The following is a 9372-nucleotide window of genomic DNA, read 5'->3' as shown; positions in this document are numbered from 1 at the left end:
TAGAGAACCTCGTAGCTTAACTGGTATAGCCTTGGTCGGCTTACAACCAAAAGGACCCAAGTTAAACCCTGGGCGAGACAAGGCTTATGGGCAAGTCTCTTAAATAGTTATGTATATTGTTGCGGCCCCCTGCCAAACTAGCGGTTAAATAGTTAACCTGCCGGCCGGCAGTACCACTGGGTACGTCATCAAACCCAATGTGGGGACTGCTGAGCCGGCCTTAGAACATTAAGTACCTGAACTCCTCAGGGTACGCATCTAAGCAGTAGGTACCTGGACACCTAATGGTACACAGCTACTGGCTTTAGAAACATCTACGCAGTAGGTACCTGACCACCTAATCGTATACATCTACTGGCTTCAGCTACATTATGTACCTGAGCGCCTCACTGTACGCACCTAAGCAGTAGGTACCTGAACACCTAAGGGTACACGTCTACTGGCTTCAGCAACATTAAGTACCTGAACTCCTCAGGGTACACATCTACGCAGTAGGTACCTGAACACCTAATCGTACCTATCTACTGGCGTTAGAAGAACCGCTCACCGCAGCTCACTGAGTCTGTTGGCCTCAGTTACTTGACGGCCGCATTCAGTGAGCTTGCAACATGGTGTTCGGCTAGCGGTGTGTCAACCGGCTTTGGAGAGGATTTACTGGACTACCGGTGATGTCTGTGGACTCACCGTCTACGCTGATCAATTGTGGGCCGGAGTCATCGGATGCTGTTTAGTGGGACATTACATGAAGAAAAGGTTGGAGTGTTACACTGAACTGGGCCAGGACCGTAGTGTGACACTTAGGGACGTATGATGGAGTGGAACACTGAGATATGCACAGGACCGTAGTGGAACACTGAGATGAAAAGGGTGTCGTGTGACACTGAAGATGGCCTGGTTGTAGTGTACACTGAATAGTGTCATGTGACTGGCCTCGACCGGGTAAGTGTCGTGAGAAACAGTTGACTGTAATATATTATTTTAAATGTTACTTAATTTATTATTTTATCATATATATATACATATATATATATATATATATATATATATATATATATATATATATATATATATATATATATATATATATTAGTGACACAGTAGTGTCAAGAAAGTTATACCCTGTGTAGGGTTATGAATTATTTATTATTTTAGTAAAATGCTAATTATAATTATTGTAACATGTACATATTATCATATGTTAGTTCAAATACCTCTAGATCAAAGAAAGTTGATTTTTATATTATATTAAAGATTAATTTATATTAATGTGTGTATTTATGTATGCCGAACTCTTTATTACAAAAGGAGTAAATCTTACCATTTATATTTAAAAATTACTTTTTTTGTAATATGCTTATTATTTATCAGTAAAGTGATAGGTAGCAGGGAAGTTAGTCGAGTGTTGTGGGTGGCATCCTGGGAGAATCTACAAGATTATAGTATTAAACCTCACAGGCCATTAATGTGAAGTTGTAGTGGAGGACAGGTGGTAGTGAGAACCATGTAGCAATGCAGGTGGTGATATTTATGTCGCAGGTGGTGGTTAAGTCTTGCAGGTGGTGGTTAAGTCTTGCAGGTGGTGGGTAAGTCTTGCAGGTGGTGGGTAAGTCTTGCAAGTGGTGGTTAAGTCTTGCAGGTGGTGGTTAAGTCTTGCAGGTGGTGGTTAAGTCTTGCAGGTGGTGGTTAAGTCTTGCAGGTGGTGGTTAAGTCTTGCAGGTGGTGGTTAAGTCTTGCAGGTGGTGGTTAAGTCTTGCAAGTGGTGGTTAAGTCTTGTAGGTGAAGTCTTGTAGGTGGTGGTTAAGTCTTGCAGGTGGTGGGTAAGTCTTGCAGGTGGTGGGTAAGTCTAGCAGGTGGTGGTTAAGTCTAGCAGGTGGTGGTTAAGTCTTGTAGGTGGTGGTTAAGTCTTACACCTTTCTTCATCTTAGTCTTCCATACCTAGAGTATACCTGGTGTATACCTGGTGTATACCTGTTGTATACCTGGAATATACCTGGAGCATATCTGGTGTATACCTGGAGGGTGTTTCGGGGTCAACGCCCCCGAGGCCCGGTCCATTATCAGGCCTCGCGGTGGATCAGGGTTTGATCAACCAAGCTGTTACTGCCGGAAGATGTAGTTAAAGCAGTGACAACTTGTACATAACTCCGCCTCTGATATATCAACTTTAATTTTTTTTTGCACACACGTGCATCAACAGTCAACTTAGATAATATGGGAGTTGATTATCATAGTCATGGGAGATGCTGGTGTTCATGGCAAGGAGTGGGTGGAGGGACTGGGTGGAAGGGAGTGGGTGGAGGGAGTGGGTGGAGATTAGTTATAGCAAACTGTTAAGGACCTTAATTAAACACCTAAGACTTCCTATAATTCAAGAATCATCCCACTCACTTTCTCCATCTCTCAAGACTCGCACTCAAACACTCACCCACACTCTAGCTTACACACTCACTCAAGGCTTTACACACAATATACTGTAGCAGTTTATTCACCACAATTACTAAGAATTTAGTCTTGGTGTGTGTGTGTGTGTGTGTGTGTGTGTGTGTGTGTGTGTGTGTGTGTGTTGCGCCTCCTGAAAGGGACTATATATTTTGTATATACTGAATTTTCAAATAATTTTATATTGGAGATGTTTTCGTTAATAGCTAAAACGAAAATATCTCGCTGTATTTGACTTATAACGTTAGTTTATGTAAGTAGGTAAGATGTACTTAGTTGTGCTGGGTGATGGAATTATGACTGGGTGTCAGCACTTGTTAACCGCTTGTTTCAATCACTGGGGTAGCTGTATAAGTCAGGTGATCACATCTGATGTTGGGGCTCCTGGGTCTACCTCACTCTTTCCCTCACTGCTCCTCTTAGGAGCTACATCAACCATTTTCTCTCTGGCTGTTGATTCGTCGTGACCGCAAACTTAATCAACTGTGTCATCTCTTTCTGGTTTGTGTAAAGTACTTCTCCGTGGGTGAGACGGAACGTACTTCTTGCCACTCTGTCAAACACCATTATTATAGTAACTTGTCTAAGTCGAGTCTTACACAGACATTACTAGTCTTGAGAATATACTCAAATTCTCACTTAATTGTATATACTTGTATTATTTTATTATTCATATTGTTGAATTTCTTCATAGTCGGTACTTGAGAATCTTACAATTATTGAAGGTATACCAAGAGAAGTGTAGGAGCCTGTCTCTTTATCAATTATTTTAACTCTGTATATATCCACATAGACAACTTTACTATTAAAGATCTTAAATTTTATTTAAATGGCTTATGTTTACCCAGTTGTGATCCCAAATTCATACTGAAAAGCGCTATAGAGTAGGATCTTAATTTCTATGTAGCTGGAATATATTCCAACCTCTTGTTACGACACCAGAAACAGCCCAGCGGCTAGAGGGAGATCAATCAGTTGACCCTTTAGCAAGCTCTACTGGTGTCTGTTATTGATGACGCACTTGGTAACCGAAACACACACACGCTCACCTCTGCTTAAAATAAGTGTTGTAGGCAGAAACATCTCAAGGTTATGAACTAAAAACATTACTTTATAACAAGCCTATCAATTCGTATGACATAAGTTACTCAACCCACAAATAATCATTATTTTAAGTGCAACACCAGACTAATTATATAAACATCCAGTAGACAAAACTGAGGAGCGGCACAAATATGAGGGTGTGAAACTCGCCAGCAGACGACCCTAGTCAACACAGTACGTGTAGATACAACCTAGTTTAATACTGTCCAAGCAATGCCGTGTGTAGACACCAACTACACCGAGACAAGCCCATTCGGTTCTAGAATAAGAGTCCACAATGCTGGACAAATACTAAATTCACTTATTCAGTAAACATCAGCAAGGCTCCTTCCCGAGACGGAGTCCACACCAAAAAATTCTGAACTGAATACCAAACAAAACAAAAATCTTCAGCACACAGTCTGTCCAAACGACAGGTTTATCAAGACATAAATCACAAACTTCTCCACACTGTCTCCCAGGAGCACAATTTAAGTTCACACTTGATCTAGTGCTGAAACCATTCTCAAGTTGTAGTAACCAAGTCCTCGGTGATATAATGTAAGAAGAATGTTAAGTGTTACAGTATTATGGATACTCAGAATGAAGAAGACAAGTTCAGAATGAAACCTTCCTCACAGCGGCTATGTCCACATTTCAACAATGTGTCAATTTACAAAACCATCAAATTGATAACTGAGACACTTGGATATCTTTATTCCGGAAACGTTTCGCCAGCCAGTAACTTCTTCAGTCCAGTGCAGAGAAAATTTCTAGTTTATCATTTCAATGTCATTAAAACGATACAATTCACATAAGATATAGGAAACAAGACAGATATTTAAAGTCCCAAGAATAACTGTGCAAGGTGTTTACATGTGAGGCAATATTAGGAGTGCAATAATTTTCATCCTTCCTAGCCCAGTATATGGCTAAGTTCTCTCTCAATGAGAAAGTGGGTTGGCCAACCATACTTAAACTTGTCAACACAGCAATCTCCACTACTTGTTAGCTAGTACTTGGTGCAAGCCTGCAAAATATGCCTCCACCTCTGGTTACCTCAATATCAAACAAAAACTATCATAAAATAACACACACACACACACACACGTAAACAGGTGTTCACACACCCATCAACACACCTGGTCTGGTGAATCATCACAGGTATGTTGAGGTACATGTATCTCCTCACACTGTCTCTTACACCTGCCAGGTGCATATTGCCCTTATGTAACATTATCACATACTTCTCATTATGTACGTAATATGTTGGTAGACAGCAACCATCCAGGGAGGTGCTGCCCTCATGTCATACGAGTGAGAAATGGAACGGATAAATGTTTTGCACTCTGGCAGATTTACTTGTTCTTAGTTTCTCACGAATATTTAAAATAAGAGAAATCTTACAAACTTTGATTTACATTTAGTATACACTTTACTTCCCTGGATTTACCAATTCTTAGTAGATTTACTTTTCAATTTACGAGACCTGGTCTTAGACGTGTTCTAGCTAGTTACAGTTACAACACCTCTATACATGACACCCATGCACCTTCACTGTATGTGTGTGTTCCTTTATTCGCTTTTCTCTTCCGTTAATCTTGTTCACCTCTCACTATCACTTATCTATTGCCTAACAACCTCACTAACCACCTATCTATTGCCTAACAACCTCACTAACCACCTATCTATTGCCTAACAACCTCACTAACCACCTATCTATTGCCTAACAACCTCACTAACCACCTATCTATTGCCTAACAACCTCACTAACCACCTATCTATTGCCTAACAACCTCACTAACCACCTATCTATTGCCTAACAACCTCACTAACCACCTATCTATTGCCTAACAGCCTCACTAACCACCTATCTATTGCCTAACAACCTCACTAACTACCTATCTATTGCCTAACAACCTCACTAACCACCTATCTATTGCCTAACAACCTCACTAACCACCTATCTATTGCCTAACAACCTCACTAACCACCTATCTATTGCCTAACAACCTCACTAACCACCTATCTATTGCCTAACAACCTCACTAACCACCTATCTATTGCCTAACAACCTCACTAACCACCTATCTATTGCCTAACAACCTCACTAACCACCTATCTATTGCCTAACAGCCTCACTAACCACCTATCTATTGCCTAACAACCTCACTAACTACCTATCTATTGCCTAACAACCTCACTAACCACCTATCTATTGCCTAACAACCTCACTAACCACCTATCTATTGCCTAACAACCTCACTAACCACCTATCTATTGCCTAACAGCCTCACTAACCACCTATCTATTGCCTAACAACCTCACTAACTACCTATCTATTGCCTAACAACCTCACTAACCACCTATCTATTGCCTAACAACCTCACTAACCACCTATCTATTGCCTAACAACCTCACTAACCACCTATCTATTGCCTAACAACCTCACTAACCACCTATCTATTGCCTAACAGCTTCACTAACCACCTATCTATTGCCTAACAACCTCACTAACCACCTATCTATTGCCTAACAGCCTCACTAACCACCTATCTATTGCCTAACAGCCTCACTAACCACCTATCTATTGCCTAACAACCTCACTAACCACCTATCTATTGCCTCCCCTCAAGGAAGGTTCCTTGATGTTGGTGAGGGGCTCTTGATTTAGGGAATTGGATCTGTGCTCCAGTTCCCCGAATTAAGCCTGAATGCCTTCCACATCCCCCCCCCCCCCAGGCGCTGTATAATCCTCCGGGTTTAGCGCTTCCCCCTTGATTATAATAATAATAATAATATCTATTGCCTAACAACCTCACTAACCACCTATCTATTGCCTAACAACCTCACTAACCACCTATCTATTGCCTAACAACCTCACTAACCACCTATCTATTGCCTAACAACCTCACTAACCACCTATCTATTGCCTAACAACCTCACTAACCACCTATCTATTGCCTAACAACCTCACTAACCACCTATCTATTGCCTAACAACCTCACTAACCACCTATCTATTGCCTAACAACCTCACTAACCACCTATCTATTGCCTAACAACCTCACTAACCACCTATCTATTGCCTAACAACCTCACTAACCACCTATCTATTGCCTAACAACCTCACTAACCACCTATCTATTGCCTAACAGCCTCACTAACCACCTATCTATTGCCTAACAACCTCACTAACCACCTATCTATTGCCTAACAACCTCACTAACCACCTATCTATTGCCTAACAACCTCACTAACCACCTATCTATTGCCTAACAACCTCACTAACCACCTATCTATTGCCTAACAACCTCACTAACCACCTATCTATTGCCTAACAACCTCACTAACCACCTATCTATTGCCTAACAACCTCACTAACCACCTATCTATTGCCTAACAACCTCACTAACCACCTATCTATTGCCTAACAGCCTCACTAACCACCTATCTATTGCCTAACAACCTCACTAACTACCTATCTATTGCATAACAACCTCACTAACCACCTATCTATTGCCTAACAACCTCACTAACCACCTATCTATTGCCTAACAACCTCACTAACCACCTATCTATTGCCTAACAGCCTCACTAACCACCTATCTATTGCCTAACAACCTCACTAACTACCTATCTATTGCCTAACAACCTCACTAACCACCTATCTATTGCCTAACAACCTCACTAACCACCTATCTATTGCCTAACAACCTCACTAACCACCTATCTATTGCCTAACAACCTCACTAACCACCTATCTATTGCCTAACAGCTTCACTAACCACCTATCTATTGCCTAACAACCTCACTAACCACCTATCTATTGCCTAACAGCCTCACTAACCACCTATCTATTGCCTAACAGCCTCACTAACCACCTATCTATTGCCTAACAACCTCACTAACCACCTATCTATTGCCTAACAACCTCACTAACCACCTATCTATTGCCTAACAACCTCACTAACCACCTATCTATTGCCTAACAACCTCACTAACCACCTATCTATTGCCTAACAACCTCACTAACCACCTATTGCCTAACAACCTCACTAACCACCTATTGCCTAACAACCTCACTAACCACCTATCTATTGCCTAACAACCTCACTAACCACCTATCTATTGCCTAACAACCTCACTAACCACCTATCTATTGCCTAACAACCTCACTAACCACCTATCTATTGCCTAACAACCTCACTAACCACCTATCTATTGCCTAACAACCTCACTAACCACCTATCTATTGCCTAACAGCCTCACTAACCACCTATCTATTGCCTAACAACCTCACTAACCACCTATCTATTGCCTACCAACCTCACTAACCACCTATCTATTGCCTAACAACCTCACTAACCACCTACCCACCTCAGTGCCATCACTTTCCATCGCTACCTAAAAAATAACATTAATCGGTGAGGCGCAACATTAAAGCAACACAATTTGCTGGAGTAAGCTGAGGTGAGGGAGAGGAACGAGGGGGAGGGGAGGAACGAGGGGGAGGGGAAGGAGAGGAACGAGGGGGAGGGGAAGGAGAGGAACTATTAGGGAGGGGAAGAGGGGGTAACTTCACTAATGAAAGACGGTTGAAGATATAGTATTGTTTAGTATATACTGTGCGTGTGTCACTCGCCTTCATCTTCCACATCTCTTAGGCATGATGTAAAGTGTGAGTGTACATGAAGTGTACGTAACTATCATGGGTACAGTAGCAGCACGCTGCTTGTGTACTTAATTTTTTGTTGTTTTTGGTGGTAAATCTAACGGTAAGAACACAAGCAAAATAAGCACTTCTAATTCCATTATTAATTCCATTACTATTAATTCCACTCCTATTTATTCTCGCTAATTCCAATAAGGTCTTATTATTACCCTGATATTTCTCGCTATCTGCCCCTGTCCCTACACTTGTAACACCAGTGACTCTCTGCTGCAGTCTACACTTGTAGCACTAGGGACTGTCTCTGCTGCAGTCTACACTTGTAGCACTAGGGACTGTCTCTGCTGCAGTCTACACTTGTAGCAATTGGGACTGTCTCTGCTGCAGTCTACACTTGTAGCACTAGGGACTGTCTCTGCTGCAGTCTACACTTGTAGCACTAGGGACTGTTTCTGCTGCAGTCTACACTTGTAGCACTAGGGACTGTCTCTGCTGCAGTCTACACTTGTAGCACTAGGGACTGTTTCTGCTGCAGTCTACACTTGTAGCACTAGGGACTGTCTCTGCTGCAGTCTACAATTGTAGCACTAGGGACTGTCTCTGCTGCAGTCTACACTTGTAGCACTAGGGACTGTCTCTGCTGCAGTCTACATTTGTAGCACTAGGGACTGTCTCTGCTGCAGTCTACACTTGTAATACCAGTGACTCTGCAGATGTAATATACACAGACTTTGCAAAAGCGTTTGACAATTGCAATCATGGCGTAATAGCGCACAAAATACGTGCTAAAGGAATAACTGGCAAAGTGGGGAGATCGATCTTCAAGTTCCTAACCAATCGAACACAGTAGTGGTCAACAGAGTTAAATCGGAAGCTGCCATAGTGAAAAGCTCTGTTCTACAAGGCACAGTACTCACTCCCATCCTGTTCCTCAACCTCATATCAGACATAGATATGTAATCCACAGCACCGTGTCATCCTTTGCAGACGATACAAGGATCTGCATGAGACTGTCATCTATTGAGGACCCGGTTATCCTTCAAGAAGATATAAACAAAGTTTTCCAGTGGGCAACGGAAAACAATGAGATGTTCAATAAGGACAAATTCCAACTACTCCGTTATGGAAAACTGGAGATGATAATAACTAGAACAGAGTATACTACAAAATCTGGACATA

General features: G+C 41.8%; 1 protein-coding gene across 10 annotated transcripts in view; it reads right to left on the bottom strand.

Annotated features, from left to right (window-relative positions):
• Positions 1 to 9372, bottom strand: part of EndoA (SH3 domain containing GRB2 like, endophilin-A) — a 388245-nt gene that overhangs the window by 210067 nt on the left and 168806 nt on the right. The gene's annotated exons all lie outside the window — the stretch shown is intronic.

This window comes from Cherax quadricarinatus, chromosome 11, assembly GCF_038502225.1.
Source record: "Cherax quadricarinatus isolate ZL_2023a chromosome 11, ASM3850222v1, whole genome shotgun sequence".
Classification (NCBI taxonomy): Eukaryota; Metazoa; Arthropoda; class Malacostraca; order Decapoda; family Parastacidae; genus Cherax; species Cherax quadricarinatus.
This window is presented reverse-complemented; position numbering and strand designations above follow the sequence as displayed.